Source organism: Pinus tabuliformis, chromosome 6 (genome assembly GCF_031772625.1).
Source record: "Pinus tabuliformis cultivar Carrire ecotype Pingquan chromosome 6, CPIR1, whole genome shotgun sequence".
Taxonomy (NCBI): domain Eukaryota; kingdom Viridiplantae; phylum Streptophyta; class Pinopsida; order Pinales; family Pinaceae; genus Pinus; species Pinus tabuliformis.
This window is the reverse complement of record NC_142292.1, coordinates 743,937,397-743,948,789: the sequence shown is the minus strand read 5'-3', so window position 1 is coordinate 743,948,789 and position 11,393 is coordinate 743,937,397.

The following is an 11,393-nucleotide window of genomic DNA, read 5'->3' as shown; positions in this document are numbered from 1 at the left end:
CATCACAAATCCTTACCCGGGGTAAGGAAGATGGTCACAGGTATGCATGAGTTCAACATGAACCATGAAGGCATTTGTCAGGGTTGTGCAATTGAGAAACCTTCAAGGGGAAAATTCCCTTCAAGTGAAAGTAAAACTACCAACATTCTTCAATTGGTCCATTCTGATCTATCTAGTATGTTGCCCGTAACATCACCAGGAAGATATTTATATTATGAAATTTTTGTGGACGACTTCTCTCACAAAACATGGATCTACTTCTTGAAGAAGAAGGGCGAAGTGTTCAAATGGTTCTGTTCTTTCAAAGCCTTGGTGGAAAATCAGATAGGGAATAATATTAAGATATTGAGGACTGACAATGGAAGTGAATATGAATCAAACGAATTCAATGAATTTTGCAGAGAGGCTAGCATTAAGAGGGAGACAACTGTTGCATACACTGCTGAGCAAAACAGTGTTGCTGAAAGGTGTTGAAGAATCAAGGGAAGTTATGAATAATAGGATTCTTCTAAACTTGATAACAATTTGTGAAGAAATTTTACAATTTATCTTAGCTTGATCTTCTTCTTATTATTAGTATGTGTGTTTACTTCATCAAACTACTACCAAAACATAAGAAACAAGAACACAAGATATTGGCTTTCTGTTAGAGCCAAAATCTCTTTCTCTTATAGAGGAAAAGCCTTTCATAAATTTCTCTTATTGAAGTTTCTTATTGATCAATGCCAAACCCTAGCCCCTTGACTAAAATATCCTCCAAGCACAAGTCAAGTCCTTCCTCCTTCTTGCACTTTATTCCCTGACACTTAGTCCTCCTTCTTTTGGCACTTCGTTCTCCTTCTTCCGAAACTTTTCTCTTCTTACAATTGTTGGTAGTCCTTGTTGTACTTTCCCTAGAAGAGACACTTATCCTTGGTCTCTAGTGACGCCCTTCACTAATGATGATGATTTCTTCTTCTTGACCAACCAAGCTCCTTCTTCAATGTGTAGGTACAAACTTGATATGATAGTTCTATAGCCCTAAATTCTTGCATGTGTGGGAGGTTTAGTAGTGTATTTGGTTCCTTTCTCCTTTGTATGAGAGAGTCTCTTCTTTGTTCTAGTGGGAGGCCTTGTAGGCCTAAGTTTCAAGCCCAAACCTACATGAATATATCACTGCGATTTTGCTGCTAATATAACCGCAAATTTCCCTCCTTTTTCTCGTACGTGTGACTGTACTTTTCCATAGAAACAATCAACAAATTTCACTTTTCTTCCTTATTTCTTCACAGCACTTGGAGACCCCTTAAACTTCGTCCTTCTTCACTTTTCCTTGACTTCTCTTTCTCGCTAATTTCAGAGATGAGTATTGGTCATTATGAGGGAGTGGACAACCTCTATATATAGAGGACTATCCCTCCTTTAGGTCAACTTGGTGTTTCTTCATCATTTTTGCTGCTAGGAGGATGTCGTTGCATGGAGAGGACTTGAATTTTCTTGGAGATATTTCCTTTGACTCTGATATAAGTTTATACATAGTGTAACATGCCCTTAAGGGTATTCAATAAATAAATTGACTCTTTGACTTCCTACAAATGCTTAGATATGTGCTTGAACTACTTCAATTAGAAAGAAACTCATTGATAAATAAAATAAAAATAATATTTCTTTTCTTAAATAAATACTAATATCAAAAATACATTTATTAATATCTAACCTAGCTACACTTTCTTTAACACTCCCTCTTAACTAGGGAGGTATTCATAATCATCACCTAAGCTCCCATAACATGTTGAAGAATCAAGGGAAGTTATGTATAATAAGATTCTTCTAAATTTCATAACAATTTGTGAAGCACTTTTACAATTTATCTTAACTTGACCTTCTTCTTCTTATTAGTGTGTGTGTTTACTTCATCAAACTACTACCAAAACATAAGAAATAAGAACACAAGATATTGGCTCTCTGCTAAGGCCAAAACCTCTCTCTTAGAGAGGAAAACCCTTTCGTAAATTTCTCTTATTGAAGCTTCTTATTGATCAATGCCAAACCCTAGATCCTTGACTAGAATATCCTCCAAGCACAAGTCAAGTCCTTCCTCCTTCCTGCACTTTTTTTCCCGACACTTATTCCTCCTTCTTTCAACACTTCATTCTCCTTCTTTCAACACTTTTCTCTTCTTACAACCTAGAAGAGACACTTATCCTTAGTATCTAGTGAAGCCCTTCACTAATGATGATTTCTTCCTTCTTCTTGATCAATCGAGCTCCTTCTTCAATGTGTAGGTACCAATGTTTTAAAACTTCAACTCCGGTTCGGAAACGACTGAGGTTCAGATTTTACTCCGACTTCGACTCGGTATCGAATTGACCGGTTTGATTTCAATGACTTGGTCATTGTAAAAAATACATTTTTTTTTATTATTATAAAAAACATAATTTTAAAGATTTTCATTCATGTTTCCAAACACAAAGCTTTAGAATATATAAAGAAAACAACATATGATCAAAGTGGGCTTATGAATATATCCATTATATCAAAATGGCACCCAGTGCACTATCTAATACATACATGGATGATTATATAGAGATCAAAACAAAAACACATAACTAAGGAGGATAGAAATGGCCTCTAAAACAAAAGTAAACTATGAAACATCACTAGTCACCAGTACTACTGGCTCCTGCTAGAGGAGCCAACATCATCTGGCTCAGAATTTGAATCAAAGTTAGACAAGGAAACCCATGGCTCCTCCTTATCATCATCTCCAACTGCAATTGTAAAAATGGTAGCACTAGCAGGCTGTGCAACAGCTGCATGCTGATATAGACGAGTTATGTGCTTCCATCGTGGCTAAGTAGAGGGAGCGCTTGCAACTGGAGGACTTGGGGCTAAGCCTGAGGCTGGTACAAGTGGATACAAATTCAATTGAACATTTTGTTCAAGTTATGTCTCCATCTATAAATCCAAATCAAGATCCTCATCAAAATCAAGCTCTGTTGGATGACTCTCCACTACCCAATCTAACGTTGGATCAATATCTTCCAACACAATGGGATCTGAATCAGGGATTTTGTTCAGCAATTGGTTGCGTTTGAGGTGAAGGTTGTATTGGACATAGACTAGATCATTTAACTGTTTTTGATTCAAACGATTTAGCTTCTTTGTGGGAATCCTCTCAAAGACAGACCAATTGCGATCACACCCAGTAGCACTGCAAGTTTGATTCAAAATACAAATTGCAAACTTCTACAATTAAGGACAATGGCTACCAAAAATCTCCCACCATTGTGCTGAAAAAGACATACTAGTGTAATGAGTTAGCTCAACACATTATAGCCAATAGTTAACTTCAAAATTATAAACAATTTAACAAAATAATAATTTGAAAATTGAAATTTTTGTTTACCTGGCTCATCTGCTTCCCTTGTAATCTTTGCTAGGTTCTTGCCAAATTTATCTGTGGATTTGCTAAAACAAGTGACCTGTCTATGTATCTCTAGCTTATCACTCTCCAATGGGATCATGCGATCAATGCAGTCAATTAATCCATCTCTAACCTTCCCGCCCAAAGCTCCTGCCTCCAGAGCTTTATAATGATACCTTGGGTTAAAAATACCTAGTTTCATGTATAGGGCGATGGAGTTGATTATTACATATTTCATCTTGATCCATAGCCTCATAAATGAAGCCCATAGCCAATCTTTCCCCATCCACCAAAAGAAACACCTTAACCAGTGGCTCAGTAACCTTCACAATCTCTGCTACCTTTTTCCAAAATATTTATTCATTAACTTTATTTTTCAAATCTTTTCCATCCTATTTGTGAGACCATTGGATTTCATTCCATTCATCACTGGAAAACATCTTTTGCAAGTTTTTATGTTGGGAAAGCATAGATTTCAATGTCAAAAAATGAGCTGCAAATCTAGCAATGACAGGCCTTGTTGAAAAATGTGCAACAAGAAATGTTAAGTTTAGAATGTGCTAAAAATAGACTTGCTAAAAATAACATGTCTAAAAATAGCAGTTTGGCCAGTGAGGTCATTGGCCACATTGGGTGAGAGGTGAAACTGCTAAAAATAGAAAGTTCTAAAAATAGCATTTCTGGATCCCTTCCTATTTATAGCAGTCCCTAGTCTATCTATAGGAAGTAAAATTAATTTTGGTCTTAACAGCAGTTGGAAATATTAACTAATTAATTCATTTGAGTTAATTAGTTAAGGAAATTCGAATTTGAAGTCTTTGTGAGCATGCACATGAGTTGTCCCACTAATTGAGGAATTTATCCTTAATTTCCTCCACTGATTAATGGAATAAGTATGAGTTCTATAATGAGAGAATTAGTTGACTTAGTTCTAACTAGTCAAGTCTAGTTAGATTACTTTAACAAGTTTTTAAAATAATAAAATATAGTTTGTTAATGCTTGCATGCATATGACAACTATTATTTTAGATAACTGAGGATTCACTCATGGATAACTGTTGCATGTGAGTTCTGTCAGAGACCCAGTTGAGATCAGATGAGGGACAATGTACTATCAGATGCTTGGATATTTCTAGTAAGTATTCCTTGCATGGAGAAGGATCTATTTCCAAGAGAAATACGTATTATAGGAGATTGGAGGACTTGTGGCCTATATATTGAGGCCTAGGTAGTCTATGATCTTCATCTTCTAATTACAGAGAGAGTAGGATAGCTATTGAGATGATTCTTTTTGTATGTTGTTGAGGATCTCCACTTGATTGATAATACATGGTTGGGGTTTTATGCTGGTGCTTTCCCTTGGATATATCTTGTGTTATGTGTGATTATTTCTCTTGATCAGTTATGCATGTTTCTACTTGATGTTGCTCATGAATTCGATTATGCTTCCGCTTAATGTTTTGTAGAATTAGAACAAGTATTATGCTTTAGGACATTGCATATATCGGTTTGTTCTACAGGTGAAATTTCTACATGGTATCAGAGCACAGGTGATCAAGCAAGAACAATATACTAGCAGGAGAAATTCGAAGTTTATTATTTAGGATATAGATATCAAGTTCTTATCACATATATTTCATTGATGGCGTTCTATGGTTTGAGGCTTGAGTATGCCCTTGATGGCAGCTCAAACTATATTGCTTGGAAGGATTGCATGGAGGCAGTTTTGGAAGATAATGGTCTTAAGTATTTCATTGATCAAGAAATCCCTAAGCCTACTGACAAGACTGAGTAGGTGGAATGGAGGAAGTGTGTGGCTAGAGCTAGGAGAATTCTCTTGGAGGGAGTGCGAGATCACATTGTCTTGAGCCTCCATGGGAAGTTGACTCCGCATGCAATGTGGAAAACATTGAAAGATTTATATCAGAATAGCAGTGATCAGAGGAAGCTGGCACTGAAGGACAAACTTTGAAAGATCAAGTGTGAAAGGGATGAGACGATCTCTATGTATCTGACCAAGCTCATCAGATGCAGGGATGAGTTTGCAAGTGTAGGGGTCGTGACATCGGATGAGGATATGGTGAGTCTAGCATTACTTGGCCTTCCTAAGAGCTGGCATAGCTACCAGGACTCGGTGAATGGAAGGGAGAAACTACTAGATTGGGAATGACTATGGTTGGATTTGATGCAGGAGGAGATCAGATAGAGCACCAGGGATAGTTCTTCATCCATGCATGATGAGGAGAACTGTGCCTTAGAGAGTAAGGCAAAGAAGGGGAAGGAGAAGGTTTCTCATTTCGAATCTAGTTCTTCCAATGATGGGAAGAAGGTTGAAAAATCGAAAGTGTGATGCTTTCGTTGTCATGAGGTGGGCTATTATGCTGCAAATTTTCCAATGAGGAAACCCAAGAAGGGATACGGGTAAGGATCTAAAGGTGAGGCACTTGCTTCATAGTTTGAGTTGGATTTCACACTCTTCGCATGCATGGTTTCATCCATGGTGTGAAGTGGTTGGTTTCTTGACAGTGGAGCTTCTTTCCACATGACCGGCGACACGAGTTTGTTCAGTACTTTGGAGGAGAAATATCTCTAGATACTCATAGCGATGGGTAATGATGAGAAGTATAGTGTCTCAGGTGTAGGCATGGTTATTTTTTAGAGGGAGCATGGAGCTCGTCTTACCTTGACCGATGTCAAGTATGTACCAGGACTAAAGAGAAACTTGGTGTCGATCACGATACTAGAAGACAGAGGCTATGATGTAGTCTTCAGTAAGGGAAAGGTTTTCCTTAGACACATCATCACTAGACAGGTGAAGCAGATTGGTTCACGGGTCAAGAACTTGTATGCTCTTGTGGTTCAAGATGCATGCAAAGCCTTGAGCAGCAAGGCAATTGATGGAGACTTGGTGGTTGAGAGGGAGGGTATATTACCTCTCAACATGCAGAGCCTGAAGAAGTCTCATAAGATTGTGGAGGAACCACGATTGGTGCAACAACTTCAGGAGGTTGTGGAGCAGCCACAACAAGGGAAGCTGAGTGGAGATTGAGCAGAGACATCCACTCATGCAGGAATCTCCAGTAGGGGGAACTTCAAGCCAGGTGGGCAAAGGGATCACATGCATCCATACCTCCAGGTAGGAGGTGGGATGATATAGAGTGATCGTCCCAAGGAGGAGGGGCAGGATCCTTGAGTTACCAAACCTCTTCGATGTGGAGTAGCAGGAACTGACTGATTGGGTAGAGACAGATGTGGATGGAGCAGCAGAGAGAGCTACAGTGCAGGGAATCCCAGGACAATGCATAGCTAGCAGGCTGCAACAATACGAGAGGCACAAGTGTTTTGCATAGTGCTAGGTGGCATAGAGAGGTGTGCAATGGTGCAAGATGCATGGAGATGTTGCAGCAGCTCAGATGTCAGAGAGGGAGCACTTTTCAGTAGTAGGTATAGCTTTAGCATCAGAGTATGTTCCTAGCCCAACAGAGTGGTTAGTTGGGAGTGTTTTTGTTCCAAGTGTTGTTGGAGCAAGTGGACCAGGTAGTTGTGTTGCATGCAGAACATTCTAGAGTTACAGAATAGGGTTCAAGAGGAAGCCTTTCTTGTTGAGAGGGAGTGTTGAAAAATGTGCAACAAGAAATGTTAAATTTAGAATGTGCTAAAAATAGACTTGCTAAAAATATCATGTCTAAAAATAGCAGTTTGGCCAGGGAGGTCATTGGCCACATTGGGTGAGAGGTGAAACTGCTAAAAATAGAAAGTTCTAAAAATAGCATTTCTGGGTCCCTTCCTATTTATAACAGCCCCTAGTCTATCTATAGGAAGTAAAATTAATTTTGGTCTTAACAACAATTGGAAATATTAATTAATTAATTTAGTTGAGTTAATTAGTGAAGTAAATTCAAATTTGAAGTGTTTGTGAGCATGCACATGAGTTGTCCCACTGATTGAGGAATTTATCCTTAATTTCCTCCACTGATTAAGGGAATAAGTATGAGTTCTATAATGAGAGAATTAGTTGACTTAGTTCTAACTAGTCAAGTCCAATTAGATTATTTTAACAAGTTTTTAAAATAATAAAATATAGTTTGTTAATGCTTGCATGCATGTGACAACTATTATTTTAGATAACTGAGGATTCACTCATGGATAACTGTTGCATGTCAGTTCTGTCAGAGACCCAGTTGAGATCAGATGAGGGACAATGTACTATCAGATGCTTGGATATTTCTACTAAGTATTCCTTGCATGGAGAAGGATCTATTTCCAAGAGAAATATGTATTATAGGAGATTGGAGGACTTGTGGCCTATATATTGAGGCCTAGGTAGTCTATGATCTTCATCTTCTAATTACAGAGAGAGCAGGATAGCTATTGAGCTAATTCTTTTTGTATGTTGTTGAGGATCTCCACTTGATTGATAATACATGGTTGGGGTTTTATGCTAGTGCTTTCCCCTGGATATATCTTGTGTTATGTGTGATTATTTCTCTTGATCAATTATGCATGTTTTTAATTGATGTTGCTCATGAATTCGATTATGCTTTTGCTTAATTGTTTTGTAGAAGTAGAACAAGTATTATGCTTTAGGAAATTGCATATATCAGTTTGTTCTACAGGTGAAATTTCTACAGGCCTAATAATATCCCTGCCCCTTGTGTGTCCCCTCATCAGGCTCAAAATCCATGAATGATTGTAGATACATTTTGTTATGATTTTGGCATGATCTACAGTGTTCTTGACCCAATCTAATTTTCCAATATCCTCAAGCATGAGGTCTATGCAATGTGTGACACTGGGGGTCCAAAAGATGGTTTTATGTTTTTCCTCTAACAATTTACCAACAAGAAAATAGTTAGAGGCATTATTTGTGACGATTTGAACAACATTAGCCACCCCCCCTCCTCAACAGCCTCATCCAATAGCTGAAACAACAATTGTATATCTTTCACCCTATCAGATGAATCAACTGATTTTAGAAACATGGTTCCATGTGGGGAAAATATAAGAAAGTTTATGATGGTACGACTCCTTTGATTAGTCCATCCATCTGACATGATGGTACATCTTGTTTTTTCCATGAGTTATTGAAATCTTTCAAATACCATCAAATGGAGGAAATTTCTTTCCGCAAACGAGACCTCCTTAACTGATGCATAGTAGGGCCTTTGAAGCCCTTTCCAGCAGAAAATATGGCATGAAACATAGCCTCATAATATGGAGAACGAGAAGCATTGAAGGGGATATCAACATCATACCACCATCTAGCTATGTAATCACAAGCAGTCTCCTTCAATTCTTTCTTCCAATGGTAATCTAAAGTGGGCTTCATATGACTTCTACTAGATTGAGGACCATGTGCATCTGATGGAGAGGAGGGTGTGATAGTGAAATAACTTTTGATATTCATAACACCCTTCTTTTTCATTTTACCCTTTTTTTCTTGCATGGAATCCAAAGAGGGAGGAACATGGCGGAAGGGGTTGGATGCATTAGTACAAGGGATAGATGAAGAGCCCTCAAATCAAAATGGGGTTTGGTAGCCATCATTTGTTTTATACTCCTCTTTCTCCCAATTTCAACCTCTATTTCTTTTTTCCTAGCTTTTTCTTCCTGAAATTTCTCAAATCTACTTAAAACTCCTTCATAATCTCCCCAATTTGTGGTGATTCACATGGAATAATTTGGCCTATAATATCTTCCAAGGGTTGTTTCAACCTATGAATCCCCCAAGAACCTCCTTAATTTTTCTATGGAAAAATTTGCAACGCATTTGATTATCAACCATTTCAGCATATGCCCAAGCAACATCTTTCACTCTAAGAGCTATTTTTTGACTTGGAAATGAAAGGAAAATTTTTGAAAATGAAAACAAAAAAAAATAGCATTGCTTCAATGTTCATTTCTTTTACAAAAAACACTCTTCAATTTCCAGATTTGCACAAAAAAATAAATAAGAAAAAACATATTTTAGCAGTGAAAAAAAAAACTTCTAGGCACAAACCCCCTCCTCAATGCTGCTCCATGGCTGCCCAAGAAGCTCTTCACTACTACTCCAATACTTTCCCAAGACTCCTCACTGCTGCTCCAAAAACAAACTCCTCACAAATTCTCACACAAATGCAGTGAGATAGCTGTGAGGAAATGAGAGGGGTTGGGTAGCTTTTATAGGGTTGGGAGATGTAAATTGACCTCAAAATAATTCTAAGACAAATTAGAATTGGTTGTGGATCCAATTCCCCCCCCTCCCCTCCCCCCCCCCCCCCCCCCCCCCCCCACCAAAATATATATATATATATAGGTAGGTTGTCAATGTGCGTTGGTGATTGAGCCAACTGGGTTGTTATCGAGCCGACCGAGTCTGTCACTGGCTCAGCAACAACTCGGCCAATCGATCCGTTTCATCCACTGAGCCTACCCGACCAAGCATTGGCTCGGTGTGGCTCAGTCGAGTCAGAGTCGACTTAACCATTTTAAAAAATAGTGGTAGGTACATACTTGATATGACAATTCTGCAGCCCTAAATTCGCGCACATGTGGGAGGTTTAGTAGTGTATTTGGTTCCTTTCTCCTTCGTATGAGAGAGTCTCTTATTCTCTCTAGTGGGAGGCCTTGTAGGCCTAAGTTTCAAGCCCAAAACAATATGAATATATGACTATGATTTTGCTGTTGATATAACCGCAGACTTCCCTCCTTTTTCTTACACATGTGACTGTACTTTGCCTAGAAACAATCCAAAAACTTCACTTTTCTTCCTTCTTTCTTCACTGCACTTGGAGACCCCTTAAACTTCGTCCTTCTTCACTTTTCCTTGACTTCTCTTGCTCACTGATTTCAGAGGTGAGTATGGGTTGTTATGAGGGAGTGGACAACCTCTATATATAGAGGACTGTCCCTCCTTTAGGTTGACTTGGTGTTTATTCATCATTTTTGAGGTTAGGAGGATGTTGTTGCATGGATAGGACTTGAATTTTCTTGGAGATATTTACTTTGATTCTTATACAAGTTTATACATAGTGTAACATTCTCTTAAGGGTCTTCAATAAATACATTGACTCTTTTGTTAGAAAATCATATATTACAAAGAAATAGAACACATAAAATATTGCAGAAATATAAACACAGAAAATGCATAAAACAAGAGAGACACAGATATACGTGGTTCACCCAGTTTGGGTTACGTCCACAGAGAAATAGCTAGTCCTTCTTTTTATATTATCCAGCAAACTGAAGAGATACAACCTACAACAAATATGTTGTAACTCCCTCTTCGCTCTCAATCTCCTCTCTCTTCCTCACTCAGAATACAGATCTATATAGACACAATACAATTCCCTCATATAAAGTGTTAGCTACCTATACCAATAGGTTTCATATTTCATGATTGACTGTGAAAAGGTCCAAATATGCTTTGCTTTGATGATTCAAAGATCACATATTTCCAAGAGAATCCAATCTGTGCTTATAGACTGGTATGAACTCAAATTTCGATGAATGGTCCAACAGTCTAATCTGGACCATGTCATGTTTTAAATTTTTCAGTTATAGAATAGAGAAAGGAGTCTGTCCAAACTGTTTAATCTTGGCAGACAAGTAGTTTAGGTAGAGGAAAAAGGCTCCCAACAGCTTAATCTGGGACCTTGGAAGAAATAAGGGTAGAAGTAGATAGAAAAACAAAAGAAAAGCCAAAGAAAATAAAAGGAAAGTAAGGGTCTGCAAGTCCAAGTGCACCCTCCAAGAAGAAATAAAAAATGCTAGGCAAGTAGCTGGGTAAGTAGTTGGGGTTGCAGAAAGGTTACCTTTACCATTGCAGGTGTGTTAATTGTGTTTACCAAAGCAAATTCAATCAATTGAGAAGGTGTTCTTCTTCATCAAGTTGCAGCAGGAAGCATGTCTAACCTCCCTTTTCCCCTTGTTCATTTTATTAGTAACACTCCCTCATCAGTCAAGATTCATGGAAGAAGATTATGGTTTCATGGTGGTTCTTGTT